This window comes from Ambystoma mexicanum, chromosome 3p (assembly GCF_040938575.1).
Source record: "Ambystoma mexicanum isolate Mex_15411 chromosome 3p, UKY_AmexF1_1, whole genome shotgun sequence".
Taxonomy (NCBI): Eukaryota; Metazoa; Chordata; class Amphibia; order Caudata; family Ambystomatidae; genus Ambystoma; species Ambystoma mexicanum.
Window position 1 is genome coordinate 347,174,114 of NC_090925.1, and position 24,968 is coordinate 347,199,081.

The following is a 24,968-nucleotide window of genomic DNA, read 5'->3' on the forward strand; positions in this document are numbered from 1 at the left end:
ATATCCTAACAGGAATAGTACAGTGGACCCAACAGCATTACTTTTTGAAGAGGGGGGGGGGGGCTAATTCACAGGTGAGTAAATTAACTTATCTTATAAGTGGCAGAACACTCAAGGTAAGTAAGCACTTTTGTAACTGTTCACTCTGAGTTAATTACCAACTAACTCTTTTACAAGTAAGTAAACTTTTCAACACTTGTTTTACTTTTCAAGGCAGACCCCTTAAAGTATCCAGCCCTTCCCAATCCTATGACATGAGTTATCTGAGGCTGAAGAGTGACCCTAGCGGTCGAGGATTCAGCTGTAGGTAGGGTGAGATGGGGCTCAGTTGCAGTCAAAGTCAGAGTTCCTGAGGAAGACTGTTCAAACAAGTAAGTATTCTACTTTCAAAGTTAGTTGGGGGTCCAGGGACTTCATAGAAGACACCCTAGGAAGATTCCAGCAGGGGCCTGGGTGCACTGTATGAGAGGACTCCCAATCACAGGAAACACCCCAAAGCTATACAGGAATTGCAAGAGACTTAAGGTAAGTAATACCCAAGCCAACACAGTACCTTAGCACAGAAGACGAGTTTGCAGCAGAAGGACTTCAGGATCTGCAGCCAGAAACCCAGGCACTGAATTACTTATTGTGAAGACAGAAGACTGGACCCTGTATGGCCTTTTTCAGCAGGGATCAATAGGGAAGGGTCCAGGCAAGAGGATCCTAACGGCTTGATGTGGATCTGTGGTTTTGGCACCCTTTTCAGGAGCCAGAAGAAGACGGAATATCGTTGGTCGGATTCTCGTCGTTTGCAAGGTCCAGCACTCTGGTGAGGGGACGTCTCTGGAGGTCCAGAAGTTTTAGGCTCACCTGGTATCCACGGGGACGCCACCCAGCCCTGGGTGGATGATTTGCACTCTCGAACCCTCTCCCGGTCCCTTGCTAAGGCCTCTGGTTAAAGATGGGTCTGCAATATAGGAGAGCTGGATTCAATACCAGATTGTCTTTGTTTTCCCACCTCCCTTGGCCTTAACTCCTTCCTCCCCCTTGGGCCTTCTCCTCACCTTAATATTGTAAAAGGTGGATTCTCTATCCTGCTCCTCGTGGCAGGGGCGCGTAGATGTGGGGGGCGAACAGCGGCCAAGTTACTTCACTGGTGCAAGCCCCCCCTGTGGGAATCCAGGCCTGCTGCGACTCAGTAGGTTTGCTGCTTTACAGTCTTTATATGCAGTTCTTATTCCTCTAAGTTTGAATAATAATGTCTTGTTTCTTTCCTTTTAGGTATGGAAAGGTATTTTGGTGTTGTCATGCAGTTTGAAGATGAGCATGGGCCGGTAGGCGAAAGCGCGGTGTGCGCGATGCTGTCCGGTGAGTAATGCGTGATGCACAGCGCTGTTTTGCCTTTTATATTGCTAACCTGTGTGTTTTCTCTCCTTGCAGGATGCGATGTTCCTCGCTGAGCGCCGTAATGTTCCAGCAATGATGCTGACCAGGAGATGACTACCCAGGTAAGAATTGTGTGGCTTTCTTCATTCGGGAGGAAACGTGAATAAACGTTTACTAATGCTGTCTTTATTTCTCCTCTTTCCAGGTTATGGTATTCCAGGATGCATGCGGTGCCAGATGATGCAGTTCGTACCTTCAGGTGAGTGGAACTGAAGTCAGTGATGGATTGAATACCGGATACTGTTCCAGATAAGTTTCGTAGTGTTCTCTCTGCAGGTCCTTGGTTTAAGGTAAGCTGGCATCAAAGAACTGTACACGGTGAGCATTACGCTGCCCACAGCAGAAGAACGCAAAGCATGTTCTGCTGTTTGGATGTGGTTTAAATAGTCTCAGGTAAAGTAGTCCAGGTAAAATAGTCCCAGGCCTGCCACCCCCAAAATACTAGACCGCATAGCTCAATTCCTTGTAACTGAGCTATGTGTGTGCCGCCATGTTGGCTGAACCCCCCCCCCCAAAGTTATATAGTCCCAAGTAAATAGTCCCATTCTAATGTTGGTCTTCATGATGGTTATGAGCCTGGCGCCAAAGGCGCCAGGACTGAAGGGAGTCTTGGATGAGGTTTTAAGGCCTTTGACCTGGCCCTAACTGGAAGGCTGATTTGCCAGTGAGGGCCAGGGGCAAGGGTCATGACAAGGATGCCCACAAAGTTTCAGCAAGATTCGGAAGACTCTGTACCGCACAATGGCTCGAGGGCCCAGGGTATTGGGGTATTGCATATTCGCATGACGACGTGGGATGGCTCAAAATGCAGGTCTTCTTGAGTCTAGTGGGTCGCACCAGGCTTGGGTTTGTTGTTTTTCGAGTCCTCCGGTCGATTGGAAGGAAAGGTAACGGCAGGCTTCGGTTACACAGCAGGCTCTCTGGTTGTTGGAAATTGTCTCAGCTGCGTTTTCTTAATCTCCCTCTTCAAATTTGGTTCCAGTGTTCGACTACCTCTTCAGCTTTCAGGATCTGACTTTTATGCAGGAACCCAGCTAATTGAACAGCCATGCAACATTCAAACTTGGGTTGGGGGCGGTTGGGGTAGGGGTTGCCAGTCCTTTTTTGACAGCCAGGTTCCCAGTTTGAACTGGATTCTTGCAGTCAGGCATGAAGACAAGACTGCAGTTTTGGACTACTCCCTCACTTCCTGCCTTCACAGACACGCTGGAGCCTGGGCGGGCTTGACCGAGGTGTCCTGCTGAAGATAAAATTGATGCAAAGGATTTTCCCACCCTGGAGATCTGGGGAAGGAACAAGGAACACTGAAATGGCTAACAAAAGAAAACTGGGGCCATTTTGATCAAATCAGCACCCATGGGTGTGGAAACAGCCTGCTGTAAGGGAAGGGTGCCCCAAACTAGTTAAAAGGTTCACTGCGCCAGCCATTAAAGGTAAGCTTGTCCCTGTAACAAACGTTACAGTTGGAATGAGAAGGGGGATACATTATATCTCCCCGATACTCCACATAAGGTGGGGGTGCTGGTCACACCTAAGAAAATCTAAAGGGGATCCAAAGATCCTTTCTACCCTTGGGAACTGTAGTTTTCACAAGGTTAGTCAGGTTAGTCAGAGAATGTTAAAGTGGAGCCCAAAGGGTAACCCTGTAACAACAAAAAGGTATATACGAAACGTTGTAGAGGGGATAAAATGAAAGACACTGTGGAGAGTCTTAAAAATGAGTAAAGAGTAAAGAATAAAGAGTCGGACTATGTGTGGAAAGAGGTTCCCATTCACTGAGGCACGGGAGAAATAATCCACCAGTAAAGCAAAAGGTTCTGGGGTTGACGCAGGTCAGGAAGATTTATCATTGTTATGAAAATGTTGCCTAACAATGGGTGACCTTTTTATGTATCTCCATAGTGTATTGTTGAAGTTGTTTCCTACAACTTTTGGGCTTAGTCTGGGTTGCCCCTTTGGGCTCCCCTGTTAATTTCTCTTTCATATACTTGAGAGAACTACTGTTCCCAAGTAGTAAAGGGGATTTACATCACCTTTTACATTTTGTATAGGTGAGCCAGCACACACCACCTTATGTGGAGTGCTGGGGGCATACAGTGTATCACCTTTCTTACTTACCTGGTAACATTTTGTTACAATTGTAAGTTTACTTGAATGGCTGGTGACAGTGTAACTACTTTTTACTCCTAGGCTGTTAATGCTTGCTGTTTCTGAGGTCTTCCCCTTGCGTTCTAGGTGGCAACGACCTCCGTGGAAGTTTTGTCTTCGGTGGGAATCCTTTGGATTTCCCGCCCAGCCACTAGGTTGTTTGAGAAGGCAGGAAGCAAGGGAGGAGTCAAAAACTCTGCAGCCCTTTGTCTTCCACTTTGTCTGAAAGGATCACTCAGTGGCAGGCTAGGGGCTGCGGGGGTGGGGGGGGTTAGGGGGTTTGGGACTTACACTCTCTGTAAAATGCAGGGGGAAATTGCCGAAATTGTGCTGTAGTTCCTGTTAAACACTCCGAAGCTGGAAGCTGCTAACAAGTCGACCACTGGAGCTGAAACTGAAGAGGAAAATGAAGAGGAGACGGCTGTAGCGATTTCCAGCGACCGGGAGCTGCTATGTAACTGGACCCTGCTGTAACCCTTCCTTCCAATCGACATGGGGGTCCCGAACGCGACGACTCCTACCCCGAGACTGGTGAGATCCACTACTCTCAAGATGACCTGCATTTTGAGCTATTGCACTGCGTGCTACGACCTTGTTGGGCTGCAATACCCTGGGACCTCGAGCCATTGTGCGTTGCAGGGTCTTGCTGAAACTTTGAGGCCATCCTGCTAGACCTCCAGAGACTTGATTTGAGTCCTTTGAAGTCCTGCTGGACCAGATTAGCAATGAGAATCCGACCGGAGATGTTCACTCTTCTCCTGGCTCCTGAAAAGGGTGACACAACCACAGAGCCGCATCCAGCCACAAAGAAACTTTTGCCTGGTGCCTTCCCCGTTGATCCCTGCTACAAATGCATTCGAGTGTCTTTCTTTTTTTTTTTATTTTTTATTTGGGCCCCACAACAAGGAATTCAAGGACCAAGTTTTCGGCTGCAGATCCTGAAGACTGACTTCTGCACACTCATCTGTGCGAAAATACTGTGTTGGCTGGGGTATTACTTGCCTTGTGATTCCTATGAAACGTTGTGGGCGGTGATTGGGAATTCTCATCCAGTTGGCCCAGGCCCAGTACTGGAATCCCTCCTAGGGTGTCTTCTCTCAAGTCTCATGCACCCTTACTAACTCTAAAGTGAACTACTTACTTGTTTTGAAGAGACTTCCTCAGGAACTCTGACTTTTCCGACATCCGTGCCTATCCTGACCTGTCTGTCGGCCACTAGAGCACCAGTGACCCCCCTCCTGCCACTGAGAACACTCATGCTTCATAATTAGGGAGAGGTTTATAAGGTTTGGGCCTTTTCCCCTGAATGTAACAGATGTTAAAAAGTTACTTACTTAGATAAGAGTTAGTTGGTAACTGTCCCTCTGAAATATGAGCAGTTACATGAGTTCTTACTTTCCTTTGAATGTGTTGTGCCATTCTTAAAATTATATGTAGGTTTGTTTTACTTGCCTGTGAATAGGATCCTTCTCTTCCCAAAAGTAATGCTGTTGGCTTCACCTAACTATTTTTTTCAGAATGTAAGAGTAGAAGTTCACCAACTGGGGTTTGCTTCCCTTGACGTATGGTATAGCCTGTCTAGAATAAGTCTGCCCTGGGTTTTTGCTACCTTGAATAGCTGTGTGCCATTTTGAAGTGTACTGTGTTTTTTACTGACCTCGGTCTGCTTTGTGCAATCCTACAATATTGTAAAGAGTTATTGCTTACCTTAATCTGTGTTTCACTGATCTGAATACAACTGTAATAGTTGATTACATTTAGGTCTCACTCACCTGGTATAACTGGAGGTTATCCTAAATGTAGTTATAGGTTTAGACTGTTCCATGAATTTGTGTTTCACTATTCAGAAAGGTATCCTGGTAACAGGGTTGGTTTACTAAGTGATTTCTTAAAGTGTCGCTGCATGACTGACGGGGTCTGCTACTGACTGTATTCAAAAAGTATGTGTAACCTGGTTTTACTCTCCAAGAAGAGCTGATTGCATTCTGAATGTGTTATAGGTTTACCTAACCTTGAACTGCTGATTGCTATTCTTTATAAGGTTATACTTTGGGTTGTATTCCTCAAGTATTGAGTTTGTTTTTCTAATTGTTTATAAATAGTGTGATAGTACTTATTTACCCAAGATTTACCTTGATCTACTTTCATTTAAATAAACCCTCTATTTTTACAATACATAGTGTTTCAGTGTTTCTTTGGACCATATGTATGCAACAATTTATTTGTACCAAGCTACAGCCCTCTTTCCCTCCTAAAATGAGCCTGGCTGCTGTGTCTACGCTACCAAATGATCTCGGGTGGTACAGCCTTATACTAAGAGTAGATTTATGTACTGCCTCAGATGTATGGTTTTATGAAGCCCTTAGTTGGACTTTAGAAAAACTGCCCTAACGTACAGCAAAAATTAGAATGGAAGCAGACCATGAATGAATGTTACAGGTCTGGGCAAGCAGCATTTGGTTGAGCTCCTGAGTACTCTTCAAGTAAATCATCCCTTCGAGTCAGAGTCCTATTTTGGCAACATGAAATCCCATGTACTGCGGAAATGAATAACCTTTTATGGTGTGGGGGCGGGGGATACAATTTGAAAATGGAAAATTGTTATGTTTTATACTCTGTTAATGTCAAATGTAGGCGAGTGAAAGATGTACCTCTCTTCTGCTGCCTGCAACAGATCATTTTCTTTAAGAAAAAATGATTAAGACCCATGCCCATGAAATTGTGCACATAAACTTTAGCGTTCTTTCCAAGAGCCGAATTTGCAGAAGTAAATTATGTATTTGGCACGTTAAATGCTTTTCTCCCAGGCATCAGAACAGCGTTACTTGTTAATAGACTGGACAGATATTTATCATTTTAAAATAAATTTGTAATCTATAACCTTCTTATGTCAATTCCCTAGAAATTATGTTGATTTTTGTGCTCCTGTTCTATAAATGGAGAATGATTAATAATGAGCTGGGTTGGAAACTGGGAGATCCGAGAGATGGTTAGGAGAAGACACTTGTCTGTAGAAATGGTTTCAAGGAACATGACAGTCTATGCCGATCTCATTTATTTTGTCTTCATTGTCTTTTAATGACCTCTTACTAAGCTTAACTGGTTCAGTGCCTTATAGAAATATGCATGTTCTCGAAAAATTGCTACACTTTTTGTGTCCTATTTTAGGGGTAGCTATGTGCTCTACTTGTGCCCTCACGCCTACCTCCACTTTTCCAGGTGCCAATCACTTATGGGCTACTGTTTTAACCCATGGCATTAGAGAAGCTTGGGACACATGTACCAGAAATGTAATCCAAGGCACACAGTAGCATCTGTTAGCAAGGGGTTTATATAAATGAGTAAAGCCACTTAGGGATGATGTCACATTTTCTAGAAGGGAATTTGGGAGGTTGGTTTGGGAAAGTGAAAGGGTTTATTATAAAGCTTTCTCATGCTCTTTCTTCCTTATCCCTGTTTCCAACCTCTTCTGTCCAACCTCTCTACCACCTGTTTTCTGTCTTTCACTCCTTTTCTACAGTTATGAATCTTCTACTGAAATCTTGCCACACACTCCTCGGCTTACTCATTTTCCTACGGTCTCCGGCTCTCCAGCCAGCCTTGCTAACTCCATGCAGCAGAAGACTGCTTCTCCCCGCCGACGTCGGCAGCTCAACCCCAGCACCATGTAGGGATGGGTTTTGCCCACTCCCTCCCACTCACTTTACCTCCCATTTTCCAGGTAGGGGATATTGCTGTTGTCATAAGTTGTTCTAAATAGGATCATTTGACCATTTATGAATTGAAGAAATGTGCCCATAGGTGAAGGAATATAGTTAATCTCCATCGCTTCCTCCAAGTCGAATAGTTCTGTCTTCATTCTTGCAGGAGAATCTTTTTCTCACTCCAGGATATTGCCCTTTTCCTCTATTTCCTTTAAACTGTCAAACCATGAGAACAAACCACATCCCCTCTCCCTAATCCTCAGTATCATCTAGCCAGTTGTTCTAACTCTAAGCCGAAGTCCAACCCTTGACTTATGCCGGAGTACAGTCCAATCCTTAAAGCCTGCTTAAAATTAATACAACTCACCATCCAGGCCTTCTTACCTGAATGCATACCAGGATTCTATGTTGGAAGTGTAACCCAAATGCACTCCCATAAAGCAACCCTTCTCACCTAGTTACATCCCAGTGCTCTATTCAGGCCTTCTGACCCTAAAGCCGACCAATCCCTCATCCGACAGTCTGTTCTTATAAGGGCTAGACTGTTTGGTCAGATTGTGACCAGGCTTACTCAGGTGGTCCTCCTACAGATGCCCAATCTTGTGTGTGTGTGTGTAGCAAGTACAAGGGCGTGATGGGTTTAGTGAGGGGTGAAGGGGCTTTCTGCCTGCGGCTGCTTGTCCAGTGTGAAGGTCCTGGTGCCCATTTAGCCTCTGGATCCTTTTGATTGGCTGTGTGAATGAGTACCGCCATGGTGACTTAATGCGCTCTTAAAATGTTGTTTCCCTGTTTCATCGAGAGTACACCAAATTGAACACGAACCTTAAGTGTGCAACTATTTCTCTTTGCGTCATCATAACTTAACCTTTTAGATGTTTTCTGAACTAGACGGTAAGAAAAGATCTGTGGTTTGAATAAAACGTGTTATCTCAGGTTGAGCTCAGAACTAAAACGGACAAATGTCTGTACTATTGGATGGTTACCACTCAGGAGGACCTATAACCATGTTTTGGCTCACTGTACCTTTCACAGACAGGAAGTGTTGATTTGCATTTCAATCCGGTCTCCTCTGTGACGAAGGTTAGAGTTGGCTAAACCGATTTGTAGACCATCCGATGTGAAAACCACTCCAAAGAACAGTTTGTGGCCATGTTCCTTCTCTGTAGAAGGATGCACATTTTTGCAAATTTTGAAAATGTTGGAGCGTCGCCCTAAGTTACCAAGGGAATCCAGACGTGAAGCCCTTGCTTACTGTGCCTTGAGAGGCTCTGCTTTCTTACTGACTATTCCCAACAAGGCAGAAAAACCTACCAGAGGGCGCTGATGTTACTCCTTGTTCTGAGAATTGCCTACATTGGTTCAGGTTAGTTGGTGTAACAATTTATTTCCTGTATAAGCACCTAACAAGTGAACCATAAATAATATTGCTTGTAAACTATCCCACTCAGGACGCACTCGATATTCTCTCACCCTGCATCACCAAATAGGTTTAGAATGTTTTTGATGAGTATCGTCTCTTTTCTCCCCTGCGCATCAGTCAAGTGCTCATCCACCTCCTGCACATGCCACTCGCTCATAGTTTGTTCTCATTTGGTACAATGGTTGGGCACTTCTACTCCACGAGGATGGTTTAGTTTTCACAGCAAGCAGGCTTCCTACCCATGTGCCTGCACTGGCCTTACTTGGGTTGGTTTCAACTGATGCTAACCTAAGATTGTGTCGGAGAACTCTAGCTGATGGTCCAGGGACGGCATCTCTCTGGCCCTTAAATCTCTCCACTTGGATCCCAGTTGTTGCGAGGATCAAATTCAAGACCCTCTGTATCATCCACAAGGATTTCTGGGGCCTGGGCCCATGCTATATCCAACTTTCTCTCCCCAAATACCTTCCCAGTAGAGCCCTTTGCTCGTCTTGCTGTAACTCTCTGCAAATCAGTCGTTTTTCCAAGCAGAGTGGGAGGTGGGGGTAGATCCCTCTCTCCCATTGCCTCCCTTTGGAATGTCCTCCCTGCCCCTCTGACTTGAGCCGGATCTCATTAAGTTCCGGAAGCTCCTCAAGACCTTCCTTTTTTTTTTCCTCTTTCCCCTCGACTGCTAATGTCCCCTCTGCTGCTAATGTCCCCTCTGCCTGAGACTGGTGGCCTGGTTCCTTCAGAGTCCGGCACCAGCCTCTTTCCCCTTACACCTCCCGCCCTGCCCAGTCTACCATTGCACTTGTTCCCCTGTATCCCGTTCCCAACTTCATCTTGCACTTGCCCACACAGAAATCCCCACCCCCTCCATCCCCTGCCTACACTTGGCAGGTTGGCTTCACCCGTGGTGCCAACCGAACCACTTAACTAGCATATAGTTGTGGACTATCCTCCACCTTGCCCTCCCTTGCACTCTCCTTCTCAAGGGCGCTTCCTCCCAGCTCCCCCCTATCCCCGTTCCCCCTTGCACTTCTGCGACTGCACTTGCACGTTTTGAATGTCGCATGGCGTATTAGGATTCCACATTTTCTCCTACCTGTTAAAGCCTCCTGCCTTGCTGCGCCTCGAAACACTGAGTATAGGCGCATAACAAATGCGCAGAAAATTAAATAAGTTGCATCGTAAGAGGCTACAGATTGAGACCGCCCCTAATTTCAGAGTGTCCTGATTCTCACAAAGCTCCCAACATGAGAGTTTGTAAGCATTGAGTTAATGGGGTGAACGTTTTCTCTGTCTGGCCCATTGAGCAGCTGGCATCTCCTCCAATCTCCCAGTGTTTGGTAAGAATTTCATAATTATGTTAATTCCTCCTGACCTGTCAAGCCCAGAACATTTTGCTTGGACTTGATAATTATTTTACCTTGTCTCTAGGTGAGTGGGAAACATTTTCCCCTCTCAACTAGTCTTTTACACTTTTTTTATTTTGTTTTTATATGGATGACCTTTTTATGTCTCTCCATAGTGTATGTTTGGAGTTATAGTTTCCTATAAGTTTTGACTAACTGTAATATACTACGGCAGCACACAGCATTTTAAATTCAGTAGCTTCCTTTTTAATTCTATTATTTCTTGGGTTTAGTTTATTTATTTGAATTGCGCGCCTGGCCCAGAGGCACCTGGGCTATTTCTCACAAGGTTAAAGTTCCAGAACACAGTATTTCTTACATATTACAGATGAACTACTGTCCCAAAGAACTAAAGTGGGATTTCCATCCCCTTAGTGAGTATGCACCCCCCCCCAACACACCTTTGTGTAGTGCAGGCGGATACAATGTATCCCCTTTCTTACTTACCTGGTAACAGTTTTGTTACAATTGCAAGTTTACTTGAATGGCTGGTGGCAGTAGTTTTACCTTAGTGACTTATTAATTAATATCTTATTACTCGCAGGCTGCTAAATCCGCCTCGATAATGTACAGAAGGGCCACCATTCTTTTAGAATGGTGGATTCCTTGTTTTGCCATTTCTAGTTTGCTTGTTGTTTCTGAGGTCTTGCCCTGCCATTCTAGGCAGGAACGATCTTTGTTGATGTTTTGTCTTCGGCAGGAATCCTTTGTATTCCTTGCCAAGGCTCCAGAGTGTCTGAGAAGGCAGGGTGTGAGGGAGGAGTCCAAAACTCTGCAGCCCTTTTGTCTTTCATCTTGCCTGAAAGAAACCAAGGCCTTATGGGGGGGGGGGGGCTGGCTGTCCTTTCTGTAAACTGCAGGGAGAGTTTGCGGAAGTTGTGTTGGAGTTCGTGATAACTACTCCGAACCTGGAAGCTGCTGACCAGTCGACCACTGGAGTTGAATCCGAAGAGGAAGATGAAGAAAAGAAGTCTGTAGTGATTTCCAGCGACCGGAGAACCTGCTGTGTAACTGGAGGCTGATGCAACCCTTCCCATCAACCTGGGGGTCCCGAATTCGACGGCTCTTACCCAGAGGCTGGTGAGGTCCACTAGTTTCAAGAAGACCTACATTTTGTGCCATCCCACGACGTGCTGCGACCTTGCTGGCCTGCAAATCGCCAATACACTCGGACCTTGAGCCTGAATGTAGTGCATGGGCTTCCAAAGTCTGAACTTTGTTGGACTCCTGCTGGATCTCCAGAAACACGAATCGAATCCCTGAAGTTCCCTTACCAGAGGAGAATCCGACCAGCGATTATCGTTCATCTGGCTGCTGTAAAAAGGTATTAAATCCACAGCATTGAGAATCCGTAAAGTGCTCTTTGCTGGAAGCCTCCTCTGACTGCTGCTGCAAGTTCCCATCCAGTGTCCAGTTCTTTCGTCTCCAGACCGAGAATCCAGGGACCGGGTCCTGTGCTGCTGCATCCTGAAGGCATCCACTCCGAAGCTCTTCTTTTCGCCTAAGGTACTGTGCTGGCTCGGGTAATACTTATCATAAGTCTTGTGTGAATCCTCTGAGGCTGCGACGGTTATTTCGTGTGGTTGGGAGTTTGCCCATGAACATACGGACCCCACTGGAGGCGGAAGCCGGGCCCGTTTCATCCAAGGCCCGTTTTTATAAGGCCCTGTCCCGAGCCTGTCAGAGCCGGGAGGACCACTGGACCGTTCCTGAACTTTTGCCCTTCCCCTCTTGCAATACTGTGAACCTCTGTCAAACGCCTGCCACTTAATTACCAGTCTCTGCCGGCCTACAATTGCCTCTTCAACACACAGATCCCGCTAGCACGTACTACTTGTAGTGAGAGAGTCAGCTCTCATAATTATCCTTGTAAATTTGCCTGCGCTACCTTTTTCCAGCACCTGTTGCCTGTCCCACTCCCTAGCAGTCTCCCTCAGAGTGCACTACTCCACCCAGGACTCGACGCCTGCGTCCCCTCCTCACGCTGAGAGGTGATCACCCCACTTCTATCTCAGGGCGCTATCCTCCCCAGAGCCATTACTCCTTATTCTGTCCCTATGTACGCCTATTCAATGCCACCGCACGAGATCTCTAAAGCCCAAACTTGAGGTCTCTTACTTCCCTTCTCTACCATTCCCTGCTGCGTCCCTAAACACCACCGTAATGTCCAGCACTCCTTTAGCTCACCCTAAACCGTGGAGCGATCATGCGCTACAACTGCTTCCATCCCACTCCTGCTTCTAGAGCTGTGCGCACCCGAGCCACCCGCTCTCCTTTGCAGCCATTTTTCTCCGACCCATTATGTAGGCACTGCGCGCTGTCACCATTGCATACTGTTTGTCTATGAGCACTGCAGCCTCGCTGCTGAAGTTACCACGCTGCCATGCCACACTGTAAACTGTGTCAAGTAATTACTTTTGCAACACGCAATGCATGCAGATGTGTAAATTGTACTGGAATTACTTTGCCATACTCAATGCATACTGAGTTGCTCCCACACCTTTGTGACTAGTATGCACAGATAAAATCCTTTAAGTTGTCCAAATGTATTTTTTCCCCACTTCACAAACAAATTATAGACAACCGTTGCAGATTTCTCTGTGCCTCACGGCCAAACTGCCTACTGCCAGCCCCGACACCCTGCTAGTTGATATTCGATTGTACTGTGGGCCAGCTCTCACCTAGCTTATACCCGCTGGTTACCTACACCTCAATGCCTACAACCTTCTCACTAAAGACTTCCATGGCTAATTAATGGCCGTTCATTGTCACCATGGCCAGCTTGCAACTGGTCTCCAACACCATTGCATCGATCTCATTCCCCCCCCCCCCTCCTCCCTGCCTTCTGAGTTGACAGAACAACAAGCAAAGGTGGTGGAGTTGCTTTCATTACGAAAACCCAACTCTGTATGAGAGAATTTGCCAGCCAACCTATCTCCTCAGGAGAACTCCATTGTCAAACTTCCTCTATCTCTTCAGTGGACACTACTTCTACACCTTATTTACAGACCACCTGGCCCTCTGTCCTCCTTCGAGGAAGACATCACACATCTCTTCACTCAGAACACCAAACCTAACTCCCAAATTCTACTATTAGGTGATCTAAACCTGGGCTTTCACGACCCCCAAGACTCAAACGCAAAGCCTTAGAACACTCCCTCTCGGAACTAGGATTCACACAGCATATCACTGAGCCACGCACAGCAAAGGCAGAACCCTGGATTGGGTAGCTGATTTAAACTGCAATACTAAAATCCTCTCTAACTCCCTGTACGCCTGGTCAGACCACCACGTCATTCACTTTGAGTTCCAGAACATCTGTCATTCACCACCCTCTGCTCCGCAAGCGCCCCCCTGCCACCACCAGAAACAATCGGTTGATCACCCTGGAGAACATACGCCCTCTGAGCCAACCCATTACCAATCCCCGACAAAGACCCTGCTAATCTAGTGGACACACGCAACCAAAATCTACTACAAGCATTAGACCAAATAGCTCCTCCTTAAAACTAGAAAAGCCAAATCCCCAGGCCATTTAAACAAATGGTTCATATCAGACCTGAAAGCCTTCCGGAAGTCGAAAAGGTGCTGAGAAACCAACTGGAGAAAAAACCCCTTGACCCAAAATGAGAACATTTTCCACACTGCCTCTAACACCTATAAAGCAGCTATTTTGAAAACAAAAAGCGATACCTTCAAAAATAGAATAGTAAATGCCAAATCCAGTACCAGCTTTTCACCATCCTCAAAGAACTGGAGTCACCCATTCCCCCTCCGGCGTCGTGCAAACCTCCAAAAGGCTTTACTAGATACAATTGCACTACTACAAGCAAAAATCTAATCCAAAAAACTCGCCCTCGCTTCCAAAGCCAAATCTAGCAAACGCCAATCTCCCCCACCCAAGGCCTGCAACCTATTTGAATTCGCATCAGTCACCACTGAAGAGGTGGAAGCCATAATAGCTGGCCTTAAACCATCCAAATGTCAAGGAGAGATCTGCCTAGCATCCATCATTAAAGAGGGTGCCAAGGAATTTGCTACCTTCATTTCAACCTCTATCAATACTTCCTTTGCCTCATGCTCTGTCCCTAAAAATCTGACGCCTGGGTCATGCCCCTAATCAAAAAACCCACTCTTGACCCCAACATCCCAACAAATTACATACCAATCACAACCGTACCGTTTCTATTAAATATATTGGATAAAGCAGCCTATATTCAAATACAAAACCATCTCACAGCAAATAACCTGCAAGGCCTCTGGCAATCTGGATTCAGACCAAGACACAGCACTGAGACGGCCCTCCTCGATTTAAAAATCCAGATGGATGAAGCCAAAGATAATGGTAACCCTGCCCTACACCTACTACTTGACCTGTCAGCAACTTTCAATTTAGTGGACAACAGTATTCTAACAAACCACCTAATCACTTCAGCCTCATTTTCACCTAAAGCCGCTGAGTAGAGCCAATCGTTCCTCTCTGATAGAACCATGAGGGTCTTTTCCTCTATAGCATCAGCAGCTCCCTCTCCAATTACATGCAGAGTCCCTCAAGGCTCATGTGTCTCAAACTTTGTATTACATTTTCACAAAGTTGTTGTTCAACCACCTAGATGACATGGACGTCCCTATACAAACTGTGGCCGACGCACACATTCTCATCTCTCTCGGGATCTTGCGAGAAAGATTCCACCAGTTTAAATTAAATATACCCCAAAATCCAAGAGTGGATAGCCAAGCACGGTCTTTATCTCAATGATGACGAAAGAGAGCTTATACTTATCTGCTCAAGGCAACGCCTCAACAAGCTAGACCCTCAATACACTTAATTTAATATTGATGGCAATAACATTAGTGTCCAAGGGTGCTAAAACGCTTGGAGTCTCTCTGTTACACTTTCTCCCTCTCGAGACAAGTAAATGCAACAGCGTCTTCAACTGCCTATACCTCTAAACTAATAAATTCATGCAGAACGTTTTTATCCGCCACCAGCTGTATCACTTTGGTTAGAGCTCTATTGCAATACCCTGCATTTAGGCACCAGCAAACAAAACCTTCACAAGCTTCAAGTACTGCAAAACAATGTCCTCAGAGTGGCACTAAACATACCGCGGACCAACCACCTCTCAAGCTAGACGCAACATCAAATGGCTCCCCATACAAGACAGAATTACCTTCAGAACTCTTATGATCACACACAAATGCCTTCCCCCCCAAATACCTGGCCGATAAATTCTCCAGAAACATATCCACTAGACCAACCAGAGCCCACTACACACATTGCCTCAACATCCCCAAGTTTAAGCTGCAAAAAGCAGGTGTCTCCAACTTCCCAGTGCTGGCAGCCAAGACCTGGAACGCTTTTCCCCCTGCTCTAAGAGATGAACCTTCTTTTCCGGCCTTCCGATGCAAAGTCAAATCCTGGCTCTTCTCACTGTACTCCCAATGAGGCATACCATATCTCTAACCCCACACTGGCGACCTCCTAGGTCACACGTCTAGATGATATGTAATACTGAAGATGCCCCTACGTCCCATATCCTTATCTGTATTGCATATACTTCACTGTTTTTGACTGTTTTTCTTCTGACAATTTTAACGAACCAGGCCTTGTACATAAGACATTAGCCAACCTTTTAATTAAAATTCTGTATCTGTATATATGTTGGAACACTGCGTGTTAATGTAATCTAAATGCCATGACTTAACTGTTGTCCACTATGTTAAAGCGCCTAGATACCTCTGGGTACAGTGCGCTATATAAGCAAATAAACTAAACAATATAATACAGTGGGGGAGGGACAGACCAACCTATGTCTTGTGAGTATTCAGAACGTGCAAGTGCAGCAAGGAAGAGGGCCGTGGGGTAGGTGCTGGGGTGTCCATGCTCGAGGGTGAGCCACAGATGAAGTGCAAGGTATGATGAGTGCTATGCAGCTAGGAGCTGTGTTGGGTGTGAGTCTCCAGGGCAGAGGGAGTGCCGAAACAAGTGCTGAGGTAGACCAAAGCTGGAGATTGGGTGCGAGTGGTCAATGGGCCAGAGGAAGCATAAGGGTCCAAAACCTCAATCAGAGCAACTATGAGATTAGCAGAGGGAAGAAGGGAAGCAGGAGGAAAAAAGGAAAGTCTTGAGGTGCTTTCAGAACTTGAGGTCCTGCTCAAGACGCAGAGGTAGGGGGGAGGCTGTTCCATAGGAGGGATCCAGATGAGGAAAGCAAACAACCTCCTGTGTTTAGCGAAATGCTTTACACACAGGGAGTTGGTGCAGGGGAACGTAGAGGTCTAGGAGAATATTTTGTAAGAGAGTTGCAGATAGTGTGGTCCCCAGCCCCAGACAGCCTTAAGGATGATTCTGAGGGATTTGAATTTGAGCAGTGCAGCAACTGGGAGCCAGTGAAGACTTTTAGGGCAGGAGAGATGCGGTCCCTGTGCTTAAGGCCAAGGACAAGTCTTGCTGCTCTATTCTGGATTAGCTGAAGTAGTCGCAGAGTGGAAGAAGGTAGATTGAGGAGGAGGCTATTGGAATAATCAAGGCTAGAGCGAAACGGGGCTCAGGAAGCATTGAGCTTCTGAGGGACAATAAGAAAAGGGAGAATTCCTTTGAGAAGGAAAAGGTGAAAGTGGGACTTCTTAGCAATGTCCTGGGAGTGGGGGAGGAGTCAGATTGACGCCAAGGTTTCTGGCTTCAGAAGGATCCGGGGGATTGCCCAAGGAGGGAGGCAAGAGAAGGGTAGGACGAGTGAGAAGGGGTTCCAATTGGAAGGATCTCAGTTTTGCTGCCATTGAGGCAGAGATCGTTGGAAGTGCCCCAGGCCTGGATGACCTATAGGTAGTCAGGGTGGAAGGAAAGTGCGAGTGAGTCAGCAGGAAGTCTGAAAAAGAGTTGTCGTCTGCATAACACTGGAAGTTGAGAGTGCCAGCTGAGCAAGGTAGATGTTAAAGAGCCAGGGGGAGAGGATTGATCCCTGGAGGACACCAGAGCCAGAGAAGGAGGTGGCAGAGGAGAAGGTGCCTAGGAAGACTTGTTAAGAGCTGTCAGTTAAAGGGGTCAGCCATTCCAGTGTCCGTTCCCGGTCAGCCACTCCCATTGGGGGAGGCACGGGGGCAATGCATGGAAGTTGTGAGGTAAACCATTATTTTCTCCCTGGTTCATTTTAAGACCAGCCATGCTGTTCACAACTAAAATGTTAATTTGTTAATGTGCCAAGTAATTTATTGTTTGCTTGTTGGGTGCTTATACAATAAGAAATACTGTTTCAAAGCGTCCACAGGGCAAGAGAGGGAGCAGGAGTCAAATATTTTAAAATTCATTAAAAAAACAATACTTAAGAGCAGTGGGGGGTAGGGGGGAGGAAAAGAGGACGCACTTACTATGCCTTGTGAGTATTCAGAACATGCAAATGCAGCAAGGAAGAGGGCAGCGGGTGCAAGTGCTGGGGAGTCTGAGCTCATGGGTGAGCCATAGCTGAAGTGCAAGAAATGTTGAGTCGTACACGGCCTGGAGCCGCAAGGGGTATAAGTGTGAGCCTCCAGTGCAGAGGGTGCAAGTGCAGAGAATCGACAGGAGCTGGCCGATTGTCCCCTGGGGATGCATAAGGGCCCAGGACACCAATCGCAGCAGCTATGGGATTAGCAGTAGAGAGAGGAAGGAGGAGGTAAAGAGAGTTTTAAGGTGCTTCCGGAATTTAAGAAGATCCTGCTCAAGGTGCAGAGGGAGGGGGAGGCTGTTCCATAGGAGGGAGCCAGCTGAGGAAAGTGAACGACCACCTGCCCTCTGTTTACCAAAAGGCTTTACACACAGTATTTAGTAATATAAAGTTGAAGAAGGGGTGTTCCCCGGGCCCAGACAGCCTTGTGGATGATGCATAGGGATTTGATTATAAACCGTGCAGCAACCGGGAGCCAGTGAAGACTTTTTAGTGTAGGAGAGATGCAATCCCTGCGCTTAAGGCCAGGGATAAGTCTTGCTGCCCTATTCTAGATTAGTTGGTGGGGTTGCAGAGTGGAAGATGGTAGATTCAGGAGGAGGCTGTTGCAATAGTTCAGCCTACAGAGAACCAGGGCTTGAGTCACATTGAGCCTCTGGGGGAAAGTGAGAAAAGGGAGAATTCCTTTGAGAAGGAAGAGCTGAAAGTGGGACTTCTTGGCAATGTCCTGAGTGTGAGGGAGGAACGAGAGAGAGGAGTCGAAGATGACTCCAAGGTTTCTGGCTTCAGAAGCGGGCGCATGGGAGGGCCCAAGGAGGAAGGCAAGAGTGAAGGGAAGGAGGGAGCACGGGTTCCGAAGGCAAGGATCTCAGTTTACAGGCGTTGAAACGGATATCGTTGGCGGTGCACCGAGACTGGCTGGTAGGAGGTTTGGGATGATGGAGGGTGCAAGAGAATTGGCAGGGAGTTTGAAAAAGAGCGGTCTGTCATCTGCATAACACTGGAAGTTGGAAGAGAAGGAGATGAGGCGTGCAAGCGGAGCAAGGTAGGTGTTCAAGAGCCACGGGGAGAGGATAGAACACTGGGGGACACCACAGGTGGAGAGGGAGGTAGGACAGGAGAAGGTGCCCAGGATGACTTGGGAAGAGCGGTCAGTCAGTAAGGAAGGATGTCAGCCAGTCCAATACCCGATCCACGATAGCTTAAGTATCGCGGAGCCTTTGTATGAGGATGGAATGGTTAACTGTCAAAGGCAGAGGAAAGATCGAGAAGGACCGCTGGGAAGTCCCGAGATGCAAGCAGTTCTTTACGGGTGTACAGGAGAGCAGTTTCTGTGCCTCTGGACGTTCGGAATCCAGATTGATGGTCGTGGAGACCACCAACCATTTCAGTGTGTGAGTTGGGGCAAAACCGACTTCTCCAGCAGTTTCCCCAGGAAGGCGGTGATGGAGATAGGGCGGTAGTTGGCAGCGCAGGTAGGATCTGATGGTTTTTTCAGGAGTGGGTGCACAAGGGAGTGCTTGAGGGAGGAGGGGAAAGATGAGATCCTGTGACGTGATTGCAGAAATCAGCAGGGGCAAGAGAGCCAATGTTATCCTTGATGATCCTGGATGAGCAGGGGGAAACCTGCTTAGAGGCCTTCATGGAGCGGATAACTCTGCTAACTTCTTTAGGGGTGACGGGGGTGAAGGAGAATGGGGACGGAGGGAAGGGGGTAAAGGACAGGTTGTGAGGGTGTGTAGTAAGGGTGGTAAGGATGCCCTCGGTTTTGGAGGCAAAGTGTGACGCCAGTGCATTGCAGAGGGCCTGGGAGGGAGAAGGGGAGGAGGAGGCAGAGTAGGGGTTGGCTAGTTCCCTGCAGATCTTGAAAAGTTCAGCTGTGTTATTGGATTCACAGGAAACCCGCGCCTGAATGTGGGCTCTTTTCTTGCCATGGATGAAGTGTCTGTATTGCTTTTTGAGCAGGTGGCAGGCCAGTTTGTCAGAGGATGAGCATGAGGTTTGCCACTTCTGTTTTGCTTTCAGGGCCGCAAGTTCGATATCGTACGCTTGGAGGCAGGTTTCAAGAGGATCCTCATGACTGGGGCAAGACTGTCATGAGTATTGGTGATGGAAAGGTGGAGGTTGCTGAGGAGAGGTGGGGCTAAGGGGGGAGTGAAGGTGGAAGCGAAGGGACTCGTTTCATCGGGCAGATGTTAGCGAACAAGGTTTGTGAGATTGTCGGGGCAGTCAGCAGGGCCAAGCAGACTTGAGTGGGAGGAGAGGAGAGAATGATCAGAACAAGAGACGGGTGACTAGTGGGGGGCTAAGGAGGAAGAGGTCCGAGTGTATGAGGGCATCCAGAGTGTCTCCTGCTTAGTGGGTTGGTCCAGAAGGAAGAATGAGGAGGTGAAGAGGTCAGTGAAGAGTGGATGCAGAGCCTGGGAAGTCCAGTTGGATGTGGAGGTGAGTAAGGAAGAGCAGAAGTCTGCCCATTCAGAGAGGAACAGGGTGGTAGCGCCTGGAGGCCGGTAAATGATGGCAATGGTCCGGGTGGCGATGGGAGAGATGACCAATTTACAAACAAGGCTTTCAAAGGAAGAGCATAGTTGGGTAGGTAAGATGGTAGCAGGAACGATTAAGACAAACCCCCAAACCACCACCCCTGCCAGTGCCGTGAGGTCGAGGCTTGGAGGTCTTGAAGCCGTCAGGGAGGAAGGAGTCAAAAGAAGTGACTGAGCTGGCATTGAACCATGTCTCGGTAAGAGCGAGAATGTCGAGGTCATTGTCTTCAAGAAGGAGACAGATTTCAGCAGAATGTTTGTTGGCTGAGTAGGCTTTAAGAGTTGCCAGGTGGAGGATGGATGTCTGTGCCTTTGACGGTTTTCTGAGGTGGTGTACAGGGGTGTGGTACATCAGTCAGAGGGGGAGAGAGAGTAGAGCTGAGATGGGGGGGGGGGGCATAGTTCTGGAGAGGGGACAGAGAAGAGGATATCAGTGAAAACATCTATAACGGAAGCGCTGACATGGGTGTCTGCAATGGGGAAGTCCTGGGTTTGCACTCAAGATGTCTATTTTATTTTTTTTGGTTCGTGCTCATTTTCTGCTGGACTTTGTGTGAGAGAGGGGGGTTAGGTGATAGTGTAGCATTTAGAGAATATGGGAGAAATGGAGAGAGTCATAGGTCAGCAGATGTTTGGACAAGGAAAGAGAGGGTGTGGCTGCACAATACAGTTCCAGCTAAACCTACAAGGAGGCCTAGTAGGAAGTCAAAAGGCGGCACAAAACAGTGAAAAGCACACCTAAATCCCATTTTAAAAATGCATGCCCAAAACAGTGAAATGCGGGCGGTTCACGATGATTACAAACACACCTACATCTGATGTACTTAGGAGTCGCAAGTGCATTGATGGAGGATGAGTGTTGATTGCGGTGTGGAGAGAAGTGAAGGGCACAGTGCAGGAGGCCAGCCAAGCTCACTTTCATGTCTGCATGGAGCGTAGATAGTCTAGGATCCCATGAGATGGGGAGGTGTAGTTGGTCAGGGGACAGAGCATACTTTGAGCAGGGGTAAGGGCCTCCAGGCCCTCCTCGGCCAGGGCCGGCACAGACTGGGCCTTTGAATGTCAGCTTCCTAAGTCTGGGGATGGCGTATGCCTTCTGGTTCCGGATTGGCAGAGATGGGTAGTGAAGTGGCCAATCCAGTGAGGAGGCAGTGTAGGCTGCACCAAATGGTGCTAGATAGAAATGCATCATGCAACAATGGGTATGGCGTACTTTCCAGACAGTATTTACGACGGGTGTTTTGCTGCAGGGGTTTTTATGAAAAAACGAATTGACATTTTTTGTTGGGGGGGTGGGGGAGGGGACAAATAAAGGGTTGGGGAATAGTAAAATTAAGAGGGGCTTGAGGGGGAATGCCCCCAAATTAAATTTTGATTTGTTTTTCATCAAAACTCCTGCGGCAAAACACCCATCGTAAAAACGGGTGATGGCGAAATTACATGGAACCCAACAGTGCATTAATGCAGTAATGCATTCATATAGATTGAGTGAGGCTACTTTTAGTGTTTGCTCAAGGTGACCATATTGCAACCCCTCTCTGCTGCTTACTTTCCTTTGCATGGGCTTCAAGTAAAATTAAATTGGTTTCTTATATTGTGCTTCATGTCGGACTCCATCCACAAAATGCAGTAAAGGGACTGGGTACCAAACACGTGCTGCTCAATGTAGTCTTGTTCACACCAGAGCACTGCCCCTGAGCTATCGTTCCCAGTTTAAAAACTGTCAGGCGTCGGATATCTTGTGTGCTGCCCTCTGCAGCAACAAGGAAATTGCTTGCCGTAAGCAGTGCTCAGGTGCACAATTTCTTTTTTTTTTGTGCATTTTTTTTTATCTCTGGCCTCTGACCTATAAATCCTTGCACATTGCAGTCTGTCCACCCCACTTCTGAAAATATTGGTCTAGCTTAAGCTCCATTGACCATTAAGATGAAGCTCTACGCCATTCACTCGCCATTTAAAACATTTTTTTATTTATAACAGATTACCCTTCCATTACATAGGAGTATCAATGAACAAGATACAAAACCTGGAGTATATGTAGTCTAGGGCTCGGAATTAGGATTGGATAAGCAAGAGCTACAAGCAGCTCCTGCGTATCCAGCAGTAACCGGTCACCAGGAGCTACCACTGAGGAACAAGAAACTAGTACATTGCGTTGCACAAATCGAACTGCCACATACAATGCAGACCTATATTTGTATCCATTATTTATATCCCTTATGCTTTAAATGTGATATAGGGGTCTCCTAATGTTCATTTATGGATTGTCCCAAACGGAGTCAAATTCACATAGTTGATGCTTGTTGCCATCAGTTAGCATGGGGAGCCAAAAGTAGCTCCTGGTAGCTGTTGGTTTTAAGCTACCCAGGCTCTTCTAGACTATAAGCATGAGCTAATACTATTAAATTACTAGGTCAATTGAGATTACTTAAACATAGGAATTTTAAATATAAACCAAGTTAATCCAAAAACAAACCTATGCAGCAAATTCCACAGATAAAACACCACCCACACAAAGGAACACAAACGCAACTTAGAAAAACAATTTTGCCTCAACAACTAGAAAGGCTGAGAATGAGGGGTTACCCCAAACAAGTTATTAGGAACGCACATAAGGAAGCCAGATGTGCCCAAGAGAGGTTCTGCTAAAACCAAAAGCCAGAAACCCCCCAGAAGATAGACTGGTGTGTGTCATCTATAACCATCAAACTACTAAGCTCAAGGCTACTCTACGATCAGAAAATTCTGACCGCTGGTCCAGACAGCCCTCCCCAATGAACCAGCTCCCCTTTGACATCAAAGGAAAAATGTGGCACTTGAAACATTTCTCGAATTGCAAAATGACCAATGTTATGTACTAAGTGCAATGTCCGTGTGGACTGAGATGTCAGCCAGACAATCAGACTTATACACAGAAGGATTGTGGAGCATCGGTCCAAGACACTGACAGCTCCGATGGTCCCCCACTTCATAAGGCATCAGTACGCACACGATGATATACACTGGTGGGTGATGGAAGTGGCCGCAAATACACCCAACACACATGAATCACTCGACCACAGAGGGATAGCGGATTCACACATTGAACACACAAGGAAAAGGCCTCAACCAGGCACGCATTGTATTGTAACACAAGCAGGGGTGGCGCAACCACATATCTTATGGATTAAGAACCCTTCTCAGCCTGGGCACTGTTTGACACCTCCTAGCCCTTTCAAAGCAATACCATCACTACCCACGCACCCAGCCTCATCTTAGAGCTATGAGTGCAGTAACAGGCGAACTAACATAAGAGATTGAACTTCTATTCTCATCTCATCATGCCTCGAGATGATGTGGGCCACCCTATGCATGCACCATATAGCCACACCTGCGACAAGCTACATACTCCAGATTAAACACGAGTGTCTTGCTCATGTTAGCACACAAGGTATGTCATGGTCTCGAGACCACAGCAGCCTCCAGACCACTGATCTCGTTGCGATATCCATAGCTGTCCCTCTTTATTTTGACACTCGGATAAAGTTACAGCATTAATACACCCAAAGAGACCAATACTTTTCCTATGATCCTCTGCAGTGTCACAATACCCGATTCTGCCTTCCAATCCCCTGAGATGCAGCGTCTGGTCCCTTTCTATATAAAATCTTTGCGTTATGAGCCCTGAAGCCATCTTCGAATTCTCTGAGACGCTACTGCAGGTTGGTTGGCAACACACCTTCAGTGACACTGCTTCCACCATCTCTCGCAGTACCAGCGACATGATGGCAACAAGTCGCCTACACTCACACCCAATCAGTATGGCCGCATTTCAACAGGCTTCAGTTTCCTAGGTAACGACCACGGCATGCCATCCAACACAAAGTATATCTTTGAGCTACCCGAGTGGTTCGGCAGCACCCCTCATGATCGAGCCTGCAATGCCATGACACGCCCTCTGGAAGGACAACCAATGCACTATAGGTAAGACCCCCTTATGCCATCAGGACAACACACAATATATATGCTTACTTCATGGAGCACGACCCGCTCACGGGAGGATTTTCCATTATTTCCCTCGCTCTTTTTTTTTTTCCGAACAGTTACCCTGGACGGATATCTGCACATGTGACTCCTTGGTTCCAAGAGACCGCTCCCCACTGTGCCCCATCTTTATTTTGCACCCGGTGGAACCCAAATTAAGAACCCTGGGTAGACATTCTACAGCCCCAGCAATTAGCCGGTACTATCCTATTTGAAGATGTCCTAACCCCTTTAGTAGAAGTTGCACCATCTCCACCACTCTATGGATCAAGTACGGTGATCCTTAGCCCCATTTCCTTTCTGCTTACAGGCTAATCATCTATGGGTAATATCCTGTAATAGATGGTGAGAAGAGATAAAAGCCAAGCCAAAACAGTAAAGAAGCCAGATGGGGAATTTATGTTAACCCATCTGTAACAAATATTCGCAGTACTGCAGATATAAAATCGAACTTTCACATATATTTGTATAATTGTGGAGGAAATAATGGTGCAGTGATTTTGGAGTGGTGTGAATGTAGAATTAAACATGTTGGATATGTTGGAGAATAAGAATGAATAGTTGCAATAGGAGCGTAGTGTGTAAGTATTACATTTTTAAATAAGAAGTTTACTTATTGGTTTAGAGAATAGCCATGTTGTTGACACTGGCGTTTTTTCCAAAATGTGACAAAAGTGACAAAATGATGAGAATGTTTTTAAATTGTGAAATGATAAAAATATGTTTATTATAAACCAAAGAAGTAATGAGACATTGATGCATGCAGAAGTCTATTAATGACAGAGGAAACGTGTAAACTCGGATTAGAACTGGTCTATAGGGATCTACAATTCAGGATTGGGAGAGAATCTTTTTGTAATTGCTTGTTGGAAAGGGGG

The 24,968-nt window shown here is 46.6% G+C and overlaps 1 protein-coding gene across 2 annotated transcripts in view; it reads left to right on the plus strand.

Moving 5' to 3' along the window:
* The window catches only part of HM13 (histocompatibility minor 13), a 381,463-nt gene that overhangs the window by 351,505 nt on the left and 4,990 nt on the right, over window positions 1–24,968 (plus strand). Inside the window, exon 12 of one of the 2 annotated variants that reach the window (XR_011304252.1) lies at window positions 7,097–7,297. The exons of the other annotated variant lie outside the window; for it this stretch is intronic. The gene's annotated coding sequence lies outside the window, so the exon portion shown is untranslated. The remainder of the gene's footprint in view (window positions 1–7,096; window positions 7,298–24,968) is intronic. 2 annotated transcript variants of the gene reach the window in all.